The following is a 12,774-nucleotide window of genomic DNA, read 5'->3' on the forward strand; positions in this document are numbered from 1 at the left end:
AAGGATGGTCCAGGGTCCCCATCGTGGTCTGGACCCCTGGCTACTTCTCTGCACTCGGTCCCCACCGGGCATCCTGGCGGTTTCTTAAATTCACCAAACCGGTTCTTTCCTAAAGGCCTTTGCACTCGCTGTTCCTTTTCTGAGGATCCACTCCTCCAAATACATGCAGGGCTTGCCCCCTCCTTTTGTCCAGGTCTCTGCTCAGATGCCAGCTCTTGGGGGATGGCCGGCACGCTGACCTTATCAAAGCAAGGTCCCATCCTTCCCTCCCCGCTTACCTGCTGTACTCACCTGTATCACGCTCACCTCACCTGCGTGACATCTGCTACCCACTTGCTCGCTCTTTTACCTGGCTTTTGTCAGCCGCTCCGTCTACATACGCTCCGTGCTTGCAGAGACTGTATTTTGTTCACCACTGAAGAGCCTGGAACATCACAGTTGGTCAGAAACAATGGTTAAGTCGAGAGCAGAAAGCAGGACTCGAACCTTCTTGTTCACAGGGAGGAACCCAGGACCCAGAGCAGAAAGAGCCTACTGGAGGTCACACTCACTGGCTGGCGTGTCACAGATCCTGAATTTAGCCCTTGTCCCCTGGCTCCCAGGTAGAGGCTTCGGTGCCACTCCATGCTGCGACCTGAGGACTGGTCCTTGCACCCTCACTGCTTGGAAACACACATGCCACAGGCTGGACTCTGAAGGGAGGCTGAGTGTGCAAGGCACCCAGGTTGCTTGCCCTGCTGCTCTTGAGCCTTTTCCCACCTCTCACTCCACGTAGATTCTGAATCTGAATGAAAAGATGTTTTAAGAACCCAGGTTGGGGCGTCTGGGTGGCTCAGTGGTTGAGCATCTGCCTTTGGTTCAGGATGTGATTCCGGGGTCCTGGGATCAAATCCTGCATCGGGGTCCCCACAGGAAGCCTGCTTCTCCCCCTGCCTGTGTCTCTGCCTCTCTCTGTGTGTCTCTCATGAATAAATAAATAATATCTTTAAAAGAAAAAGAAAAGAACCCAGGTCAAGCTTTCTCAGATCCTCCCTTCCAAGATGACCAAGAAAAGAAGGAATAATAGTTGTGCCACAGAGGGCCGCGCCACAGGCAGCCTATCTGCTACACCTGTTGCTCCTGTTGCATGCCCAAAGACAAGGCCATGAAGAAGGCCATTATTCAGAGCATAGTAGTGGGCACCGCCATCAGGGGCATTTCTGAGGAGAGTGTCTTCGACACCTGTGTGCCTCCCGAGCTGTATGTGAAACTCCATTACTGTGTGAGCTGTGCCACTCACAGGAAGGTCCTCCCATGAGGCACAGAAGGACCAAACATCCCCACCCCAATTTAGACCCACGAGTGCTGCCCCCTGACCTCTGCCAAAGCCCATGTAAGGAGCTAAGTCCTTAAAGACTGAAGAAAAACTCTTGCCTGGGAAAAAAATGAAATGGAGATTACACTTTAAAAAGAAAAGAAAGAAGGGATCCCTGGGTGGCGCAGTGGTTTAGCGCCTGCCTTTGGCCCAGGGCGCGATCCTGGAGACCCGGGATCGAATCCCACGTCGGGCTCCCGGTGCATGGAGCCTGCTTCTCCCTCTGCCTATGTCTCTGCCTCTCTCTCTCACTGTGTGCCTATCATAAATAAATAAAAATTAAAAAAAAAAAAAAAGAAAAGAAAGAAAAAAGAATCCAAGGGTCGAGATGATCACAAGGCTCAGGGAGCCAGTCATGAACTACATCCACAAAGGGCAGGACAAGAGTCTACTGGACTTGGTTGGGTTGGAGGGCAGAAGGGTTCCCAACAAGGTCGGGTGGAACCGAAATGGGTATCCAAGACAGAGTGAAGTGGAACCAGAGCCCAACAGAGACAGGAGAAAGTCACAGCTATCCTTTCAGTCATTCAGCAAATATTTATTGAGCACCTACTAGAGATTTTAGTGAACCTCAGGACAGGTGGACAGGATGACCTAGGAGGCACATAGCCCAAGGAACCTGATCCTGTGTGATTTTGTCTTCAAAGGACCTCTCTGTAGAACAGCTTCTTCATTAACTGAAGTCCTGAGTACTAGGGACAAGAAGTATCCAAGAAAGAAAGGGACACAAGCTTCTTCCTCCTCTTGGCTCCGCTTCAGTAACTTGAATATCAATAATACCCATTTTTTCATGGAGGTGTGGGTGCTGGGCTACCTGGACCCTCCACGGCTTATTTTGTCCATCCTCCTGCCCCTAAGGATGAACAGTACTTTCCTGGACCCAGGCTAGGCTGGGTCATTTTTAGAGATCCCATTGTGATTAATTCCATAGCATCCCTTGGTCCCTTGGTCCACTTTCCCTGACCATTAGCCTTTTCCATCATAAAGTTCCTTCTTTTTATTTTTAAGATTTATTTATTTATGATAGACACAGAGAGAGACACAGAGAGAGAGAGAGAGAGAGAGAGGCAGAGACACAGGCAGAGGGAGAAGCAGGCTCCACGCCAGGAGCCCGTCTTGGGACTCAATCCCAGGACTCCAGGATCGCGCCCTGGGCCACAGGCAGGTGCCAAACCGCTGCGCCACCCAGGGATCCCCCATAAAGTTCCTTCTAAAGTCTGCCCTCACACCTTTCTGCGATACCGGTTCAAGTTCTTTTGTAAAGTTAGTCTTGGTCACACAAGTAATTCCCTAGACACCAGACCTCCTTTTGCATCACTTACTACAGACTACAGTAAAATTTTAATCAATCAGCAGCCAGCAAATAAGCACTGGGCATCAATTATATGCAAAAATCTGTGGTAGGTTTAGGCAGAAGTACGAAGAGAAAGCAGAAGAGAAGAGCAGTGGGTCTGGAGACAGATACTAAATTGGAACCACCGCTCTGACGCTTGTCCCCATGAGAACAAATCCGCTTCCTCACGTCAGCTTTATCATCTGTGAAATGGGGTGACCAATTCTTGCCCCAACTCTCACACGGGATTATTGTGAAGCTCAGTAAAAAAGAAATGCAATAAGCAGGGGCTTTATAAACTGTAAAATTCCATAGAAATATGAGTCAGATCCAAGATGGTGCAGTGGAAAAACACTGAACTTTCAGCCACAGGGCTGAGTGGGCTGAGTAGGGAAGTCACCTACTTCCCTTGGGGCTTTGGGCAGGTCATTTAATTCATTTCCTTCTCTATAAAAATGGCTTGTTGTGCAGATGAGACGCTGAACCGAGAAGCAGCCATCATTAGCCCCTGGTACCTAGCAGATCCCCCATGTGTATTTGTTCCTTCATTTTCAGGTGACAAGGGACGAGGAGTGCATGCGAGCAGACTGAGAAGAGATTGAACACCTGGGTCCCACCAGGCTTAAAGGGTGGGCCTGGCAACAATGGGAAACGAGACCATAAGGGCTGTGAAGGGAAGAGGGAAAGTGAATGCCAGGCTAAGCAGCCTGGGTTTGAGAGAAACAATAGGCATTAAGGAGCCATTGATGGTTTTAGGACAGCAGGGTAATAGATGAAAGGTATTTCTGTGGCTCAGTGGAAAGTGGCTCAGAAAGGGGGAATCTTCTGGAACTGTTGGGTTCTCCACTCCAGGACTGGGTGGCTAACCTGCTGGAATGGAACATGGGCTTCACAGGCTCAAGGTCTGACCAGCACCTCTTCTGAATAGCTAGAGCTTAGAGCAAAACCTGCCCAGACTGCTAGAACTTGGGCCCTGTATTCATCGTAGACAGCTGTGTAACAAATTACTTCAAAAAGGGGTAGTTAAAACCAATAAGAAGTGTTTATTATCTCACAGTCTCTGCAGGTTAGAAATTTGAGAGTGTGCTAGCTGGGTAGTGTAGACTCTGGGTCTCTCATGAAGCTGTTGTGGTCGAGACACCAGCCCAGCCTGCAGTCATCTGAGGGCCTGCCTGGGACTGGGCCATCTACTTCCAAGATGGCAGATTCACATGGCCAACAAGTTGGTGCTGGTCATTGGCAGGAAGCCTCTGTTGCTCAACACATGAACCTCTTTACAGGGCTGCTTGAGAATGGCCATGATGTGGCAATTAGCTCCCAGAGCAAGTGTCCAAGACAGAGCAAGGCAGAGGCTACAAAGTCTTTGATGCACTAGCCTCAGAAGACACACACCGTCATTTTTATGGTATTCTATTGGTCACACTGGATTAATTCTGGAACAGTGTGGGAGGGGGCCTACAGAGGGAGTGATCAAGGGTCATTGGGCCTTCTTAGGAGCTGGCTTCCACGGCAGGGGGAGTGGGATGTCAAAGAGAATGATCTTAAAATCAGATAGACTTGGGTTCAAATTTCAGGTCCTTGACTTACTCCATGTGTGACTTCAAGCAAGTCACTTAAATCTCAGGCTTGAGTTTCTTCTCTGTGAAATGAGAATAAAATTAAGAGTAGCCGAGACATAGAGTCAGCAAGGTGGAACACACAGGGCACTTGGTCCAGCTCCAAGCCCAGAGTCCACATTTGGTAAATGGTAGCCTTATTTACTGGTATAACACACAGGCAGGTAGGTAGACACACAGGCAGGTAGGTAGAAAGCTGTTCTAGAAGCACAAACCATCCCCGTGGTAGGCTGAATAATGCCTTCCTAGGGTGTCCATGTCCTAATCCCCAGAATCTATGAATATGTTACCATATATGGCAAAAGGGATTTTGCAGATGCAAGCCAGTGATCTTGGGAAAGGGAGATTGTCCCGGATTAGCTGAGTGGATGCAATGATGCCCTCACATGGGTCCTCGTGAGAGGCAGGCAGTGGTGATATAGAGTGAGAGGGAGAAGTGATGACAGAAGCAGAAACTGGAGTCAGGCAGCCACGAGCCAAGATGCCAAAGTATGCTGGCAGCTTGAAACTGGAAGAAGCAAGGAACGGATTCCCCCCCTGGAGCTTCCAGAAGGAACCATCCCTGCCGTTACCCTGATCTTATCCCTCTTAATGCTCATTTCTGACTTCTGACCACCAGACCTAGAAGAGAATAAATCTGTGTTGTTTGAATCCACTAAATTTGCAGTCATCTGTTACAGCAGCAATAGGGAGCTAATAGGATCCTCTGAGGGCCTGGGGAAGGAGGATGGACAGGGAGAGAAAGAATAAAGGGAGGTCAAAGGGGGGGTGCATCTTATGGAACCCATTGCTCCCTCACAAGACAGAGTGATAGCCCTGATCCTGTGGGATCTGGAGCTAGAGGTATGGATTCAGGACCCAAACAGGGAAGGTGACAATAGGGAAAAAGCAAAAGTAATAGACCAATTCCGAAGGTGAGTGGCCTGGCCCATTGGCAGAAAGTGCCTTTTTCTTAATGACATATCTGATAAAGGGTTAGAATCCAAAATATTTTTTTAAAAAAAAACTACTACAACCAACACCCAAAAAATAAATAATCCAATTTAAAAATGGGCAGACGACGTGAGCAGACATTGCTCCAAAGAAGACATCCAGATGGCAATAGACACATGAAAAGATGCTCCACATCACTGATCATTGGGAAAATGCAAATCAAAGCCACAGTGAGACAGCATCTCACACCTGTCAGAATGGCTAAGATCAAAAACACGAGGAACAAGCATTGGCGAAGATGTGGAGAATAAGGAACCCTCATGCACTGTTGGTGGGAATGCAGACTAGTGCAGCCCCTGGGGAAAAGAGTATGGAGGCTCCTCCAAAAGTTAAGAATAGAGCTACCCTCTGATCCAGTGATTGCGCTACTGAGTATTTACCCAAAGAACATAAGAACACTAATTCAGGGACGCCTGGGTGGCTCAGCAGTTGTCTGCCTTCGCCTCAGGGTTAGGGTTAGGGTTAGGGTTAGGGTTAGGGTTAGGGTTAGGGTTAGGGTTAGGGTTAAGGTTAGGGTTAGGGATCCTGGAGTCCCAGGATTGAGTCCCACATGGGGCTACCTACATGGAACCTGCTTCTCTCTCTGCCTATGTCTCTCCCTCTCTCTCCCTTTCTCTCTCTCTCTCTGTCTCTCATGAATAAATAAATAAAATCTTAAAAAAAAACACCAATTCAAAGGGGTACAGGCACCCGAGGTTTACTTACAAGAACCAAGATACGAAAGCAGCCCAAGGGTCCATCGATCGATGAATGGATAAAGAACAGGTGGTAAATATGGAATATTATTCGGCCATAAAAAAAGAACAAAATCTTGCCATTTGCAACAACATGGATGGAACTGGAGAATAGAATGCAAAGCAAAATAAGTCAGGGAAAGACAAATACCATATGATCTCACTCATCTGTGGAATTCAAGAAACAAAGGAAGTGAACAAAGGGAAAAGAGAAAAGGGGGAGGCACACCAAGAGACGGACTTAACTCTAGAGGACAAACTGACGGTGACCAGAGGGGAGGTGGGGGGGGGGTGAGGGAAACAGGGGACAGACATTGAGAGTACACGTATCACAATGAACTTGGATGTGTGCAGGTGTCGCATCGCTGTATTGTACACCGGAGGCTAATATGACCCTGTATGTGACCTACGCTGGAATTAAAATTTAAAGATTTAATGATAAAAATAAGTAAACAAATAAAGTGCCTTTTGCTTGACCAGAAATAAAATTGTGTTGGCCGGTTCCTGACGATCTCCGTGGCCCTGCTCCAAGATGGGCAGAGAAACGGACTAGGAAAAGCCGTCTCCTGAAACCCTGGGTGGACGGGAAGCAGTGTGTCGGCTCCTCACGAGCGTGCGGCCTGGTGGGGGACCCAGGCAGCTTCCTGCAGGGCACGTGGGCCAGGCCAGGGACTCCTGGGACTCCGTGGGCTCCCTGAGCCCTAAACAGAGGGCTGCTGTGAGGCGCACAGGCTCGCCCTGCCGCCCCTTGGGGAGGGCTAGTCATGCTGAAGAAGGCAATCAAGACAGCAGCCCCACTTGATGGGATGAGCACTGGGTGTTATTCTATATGCTGGCAAATTGAACACCAATAATAAATAAATAAATAAATAAATAAATAAATAAATAAATAAATAAATAACAGCAGCCCCATCTACAAGAGACACACTGCTCCCTGGTCGGTGTGAAATCATCAGTAAAATAATCCACATAGCGATGGCTCCGTTAACATGAGTCACTCGGAGTGCTGTTGAGAACCCCCGCCCCCCAGCTTTGGAATCCTGCAACTCATTCCATCCCTTCCAGAGGACTCACAAGCAGTCTGACCTTGGGCGTGTATCTTAAATTCACTCCGTATCGGTTGGTCATCCCCGACACCAGAATGATCGTCCCTCCTTGCAGGGAAGCTGTGAGGTCAGGGGACAATCCGTCGACAGCAGTGTGTTGGGTGCGGAGCAGGGGCTCAGGGAGTGGCAGCTTGGCTCTGGTCATCAGCCGAGCCTCTCACACCGAATGCAGTTCGGATGATGTCGGAGGAGAGGTTTCCGTGCCCCTGTGACCCTTGCCACCCACGTGGCCGATGCTGCTCAGGAGCGATGGTGAAGACATGACCACCTGGAGAAGTAGGAGAAGGAACAATTCCCTGGCCAGGGGCAGTGCCAACCGGAACACCCACAGGGCCTCCGTGTCCCATGCAGCCACCTCCAGGCACCTCGGCAGCAGTGCCGCTGTGGCCCGATGCGAAGGCACAGCCTCGGCCTCCAGGGGCCATACCAGCCGGTTAGAGCTGGAAGTTCCCACTGGCATGGACTCAGCAGCCAGGCTCTGGGGGGGTGGGGGGTGCAGGGCAGGCGTGCCCTCTCTGTAAGCAACCCCAGGGGTCTCCTCCAGAAGCAGTAATAATAGAAAGTTTACATCTCCGCTCTTCGTGCACCAGGGGGTGATGCCGAGCAGCCTCCTTAAGGCTGCATGTTACTGTATACCCATCTGACAGATGAGGAGACTGAGTCACAGCTGCGAGAATTACTCGAGTGGGAGCAGAGAATCAGGATGTGCATCCCGCCCTCTGACTTTGGAGGCCCGGCTCTCCCCCTCGGGCCGCTCACTCAAGCACACTGTGCTGAGGGCTGGGGGTGCACAGCCATAGGGTCACTCTCTTCCATGTGGGACCCCCGCGATGCGGGTGGGGAGGTGCACGGTGCTGCGGCACTCCCGGGGCCGCAAGAGGATCCCTGCCTGGGAGGAACCAACCAGACGGTGCTTGCCTCCCTGGAGCCTGGCTCCCCAGCACCGTCTGCACTGGTCCCCCAGGGCCCTTGCAGGGTTGGCTCCCACATCACTGGAGGAGAAATCCTGCTCCCCGGGTCCTTCCCAGCACCTTCAGGCCAGCCCGAGGCCGCAGGCTACTTGGCCAGCACACCCTTCACAACCACCCTCTGGCTGGGGAGTTGAAATCAAAAGACAGACAGAGAGGGGAGGAGGAGACATCTGAGAAATGAGCTCTCCCCAAACACTGAGCCAGCCTTAAACATCCCTAGGACCGGAGACCAACAAGTTGCAACTCACCAAGACGTCTTCCCCTCCAGCTGCACCGACTAATTACAAGAGAAAGGTTGAAAGGGAAGGTTCCAGCTTTCCATGAGTGAGGTTTGCTCTCTAACTCTCCGTCCTCCCCCTCCTCCTTCCCTCCTTCCCCATCCCCGCTCCCCTTCTTCCCGCCTCCAGCTCCTGGCACCCTGCTCCTGCAGAGGTAGGGCCTGGCTGTGTGCACTGAGCACACAGGCATCTGCTGGAAGGGCCTTCCAGAGGTCACCGAATCAAACCCCTGCCTCCGTACGAAGAAAATCCGCTCACCTGTCAGCTTCATGCAGAAAACGGGTAAGAAAGGGGATCCTGTGTTGCTCCCTCTCAAGACAGCCTTCAAAAGTCACGTTTATTTCCCTTTGTTCAAGGGAGGCCACTCATGCAAAAGATATAAACACTTAAGATCATCCGCTCTCCGGGCAACCACAGATAACACATGATCCATATTTTGCTGTACAGTCCACCCTTGACCTTCTTGAGAATTATATTTCATGATCTTCTTGAATCTCCAAGTTTAAGAAAATAGATATGTGAAGGGCAAGCCCAAGAGCCTTTGCAAAGAGAGTGTCACACTACATCTACACTCAGCTGCAGGAAGGGAGGTCCTGGTTCAAGACCGGGGGTCGAATGAGGTACCACCCACTTTATAGGTAAAGGAACTGAAGCCAAAGGGATGTATCAGTTTTTCTGCGGCCCTCAGTTAAGTGGGAGTCAGAGACGTGGCCAAGAGAAGGGAGCTTCTTGGCAGGTCCTGCAGAAAATTGGCTGGTGCCTGCTTTGGCCAGGAACTCAGAGGTGCAGGGAAGCCGGCAGGAATCCTGTCCTCCACCTGCACTCACAGGTTGAGTCTCCAGCTCGACCAAACCCAAATTTTCCAGGATCTGCAGCCAGGTGTGTTGTCTGGGTCCAGAAGTGAGACACTCCTGGGGCTGAACACCCCGTGACCTAGGTGGCCCCATGCTGAGACACGGTGTGTGCTCCCAGTTAGTAGAGCCGGGACCAGTGTATCCCCAGAGAAGCTCACCCAGGAGAGGGCTAGACGCTCCCATTGGATGTACCAGGAACAATTGGTCCCAGAGAGCCTACCCTACCCGATGAGTCCCAATGTCCTACCCTACCATTCAAGGAGAGCTTGCCAGGACCAGAAACCTGGGGCCAGCCCACCTCCTCACCCCCGTCCCGCACTTAACACTACTTAACCCTGGCCAAGTCCTCTGATAGCTAGCATCAAACAGTGGCAAATCCATCTTGAACAAAAAGATCCAGACACCCCAGATTGGCAATTGAGCTTATCCCTCAATTCCAAGGCGACCAAAAAGCTCTGGGCAAGGCTTTGGAGTTGGTTGCAACCTGTAATGCCGCCTGTCCCTCCCCTTCCTCCTCCAGGATTGAGCCTGGGGCTAAAAGCCCTCACTTGCCACTCCCTTTGCACAGCCCAGAGCCAGCAGTGTAGAATCTTCCATTCCTAGACCTGCCATGGACTGACTCATCCCCTGCCAGCTTTCCCTGAGTCTTAGCCCAGAGTCTGTTCTCACTGTACCCACAAAGCCTTTACTGGATGCCCCTTGTTCTTGTGCTGGAACCTCTAAGAAGAGTCCATGTATTTTTCCCCAACCGTGCCTAAGCTCCTACAGCTCTGTCTTCATATTTCATCTCCCCAGTGGCTCATCAAAGGGAAGAAAGAGGCGTTTAATGAGAACAACTCTAAATGATTAAAAGAGGGAGGAAATATCCACACACTACTCTAAGAATCCCAGCTAGCTCGTTCTTCCAAATGACCTGGTGGGAATTTTAAAAATTTTTTAGATTTTTAAAATTTATTTACTTATTTATTTATTTGAGAAAGAAAGAAAGAGTGAGCACAAGCAGTGGAGAGGAGAAGAGGGAGAGGGAGAAGCAGACTTCCTGCCGAGCAGGAAGCTTGACATGGGGCTCCATCCCAGGACCCTGAGATCATGACCTGAGCTGAAGGTAGATGCTTAACCAACTGAGCCACTCAGGCACTCCCCACGTGGGGAAATTTAATGTAGGGGACGAATTGCCCAAGTTTCACAAGGGCCTTTGAAACACTCCAAGGATCTCCAAGTTCTTGGGAAATGTTTGGAACTAGAAAATTAATAATGTTTGAATCATTCAAAAGCCAAAAATGAAAACCACTGAGATGACTTCTGCCCTAGATATGGTTTCCTCCTGAGATACGGACACACCCTTCCCATTTGCTTTGGTACCCTTGCCTCCCACATGCAAACGTGCACCACTTACCTTCACACAAACCTGGAGGTGCCAGGAATTTGGCCCACCCCAGAGAGAGTAGTCAGGTAAAAATAAAAACATAGGCCACCCAGTGAAATTTGAATTTCAGAGAGAGAAACAACAAATTTTAACGTAAGTATGTCTCAAATATTGCATGGGACATACTTATACTAAAATCTACTCATTGTTTATCTGAAACTCTAATTTAACTGGTCATCCTGTATTTTATCTAACATCCCTAACCCTAAGACACCTACCTCTAGCTCTTACCTAGCCCCATACAGACCCTCTACCTTAAACATCAACTTTGATCGGTTGCAAATTTTCCCTATTTTCATATAATCACCTGAAAATTGCCAAGACTGAGATCCAGGGCAGAGTAGGTTATTTTAAGGCCTTTTACCATCTTCCTTACCTGACTGCACTCAAGAATATGGTCAGTGACTCAAAGATTAGCGATGTGGGGGTGCTCAAATTCACCCAGTGTGAGCTTAGTGTACCAAAAGGTTATCTCTGTCATTCTAAACTTTCCTTCCATGACAGTACTGGTTTGGATTGAGAAAAGGCTGAAAGCCTTGGTTCCTGTGAAGAGTTTAATTCCCAGGTGCTAGAGAAAAATCAAAGTGGCTTAGCTGGTTTCTAAGGTCACAACACAGAGATATCCAGGACAGCGGTAGAGCTGTCTTAGCAGATCTATTATTAAAGGACTGGATAGATTTTTGTGCCTATTACCAAAGACCTCTAACCCCGTACTCCCTAAACATGGCCATGGCAATGGAGATAGTCCACCTCGAAGTCCTTCCCCTGGTCATCACCTGGATTGCTATGTACCCTCCAATTTGATGAGCTCTCTCTCCTTGTGGAGAAGAGCAAAGATCTCCCAAATCCCGGATAGGGCTCCTTGGAACATCTCTGTTGGGGGCCTTTTGCTTGCTGGGCACGTGTGGACAAGACTCTCTCATGTTTTTGACTCATGCTGCAATGAGCTCTGCCCAAGGCTCAGGTCTCTAACGGGCAGCTTGGCAGTGAGCCTGTGACAGTTGGGGAAGGAGGTGTTCTCCTCGGGTTTCTAATGCTGACTCGCCTCAGAGATCCATACTGCTCACCACTCTTCCTCTGAACTTCTACCTTCAGGTTGGTAGAATGGGTTTACTTAACTAACCAGGTATTGTCAAAAGGACCAAAGGGATGAGGTCTATGACTATATGGTGAATTCTCAGAAGGGTAGGGTCAAGTTCTAAAACATTCAGGCATCTTTCAAGGCCACGATATAGTTTGAAGCTTTCAAACAGATTTTGTATCTCTAGGACATCTTCCCTGAGAAAGTCAGAGTCTTTAAGAGGCAGAAAGAAAATCTCAGATCTCTGAGAATCCACACAATTTGTAGGAAAAGGAAAGAGCTACAAGGCTCCCTGAAGCAATAAAAGGAATGATGCAGGAGGGGTTCGACCTTCAGTTAGAGGACCAGTGTTGGGCTCTTCAGGAGCTTCCTGAGAGTGGAATTCCTTCCACCAGCTTCCTGCTGGTGAAAATTGACCAAATAATGAACCCTTATCATGCAGCATCTTGCACAATGTGCCGTAAAAATACACAATCCTAACACTCTTCATGGTGGCAGAAGAGGACTTCCGTGATGGCCCAGCACCACCCAAAATCAGAAAATCCATGAAGTTATGTTAGTGAAGGTTCATTTGATTGCAAAGAATGGAAACCCTCTCTGACTAGTTCAAGGGGAGAGAAGAGCTGTCAAAAGGGTATTAGGAGTGTCATGGAATCTTGGGGAAGATATCATAGGATCCTGGAACAAGAAAACCAAAGGGCTTTGTAACTCGGAGCCATTCTCATGTGTCTCTGGTTTGTTGGTTGCGGATCCTCCTCACTTGCCACTGAATATTTGTTCATGTGGTTGCTCTGATATCCTGTTCTCCTAAGACTTTTCAGCTCCCATGACTGGTCTTTCCTTCTGTGCCTTTCACTCACCTTTATGAGAGAGGATCTAAGGGGCCCAGTTAACTGATGAATGAGTCCTGATGGGGTCAGATGTCCTTCCCTGAGGCAATCACTGTGATGGGGCAATGAAGGTTCAAGGCACTGAGCCTTGTTACCCATGAGGGCAGAGGGCAGAACCAACATCACGACGCCTGGTAA

General features: G+C 49.4%; 1 long non-coding RNA gene and 1 pseudogene across 2 annotated transcripts; one reads left to right on the forward strand and one right to left on the reverse strand.

Annotated features, from left to right (window-relative positions):
- Positions 1-47: 47 nt before the first annotated feature.
- Positions 48-7,256, reverse strand: LOC140595933 (uncharacterized). Of its 2 annotated transcripts, none has more exons than XR_011997917.1 (4): positions 7,117-7,256; positions 760-778; positions 552-659; positions 48-424 (listed from the first exon to the last, which is right to left on the reverse strand). It is a non-coding gene; the product is annotated as an uncharacterized lncRNA (long non-coding RNA). The 2 variants fall into 2 exon arrangements; XR_011997916.1 differs by having other exon boundaries at positions 760-784; positions 7,117-7,204.
- Positions 1,041-1,376, forward strand: LOC140595932 (small ribosomal subunit protein eS26-like; annotated as a pseudogene).
- Positions 7,257-12,774: the final 5,518 nt, after the last annotated feature.

Source organism: Vulpes vulpes, chromosome 16, assembly GCF_048418805.1.
Source record: "Vulpes vulpes isolate BD-2025 chromosome 16, VulVul3, whole genome shotgun sequence".
NCBI lineage: Eukaryota > Metazoa > Chordata > Mammalia > Carnivora > Canidae > Vulpes > Vulpes vulpes.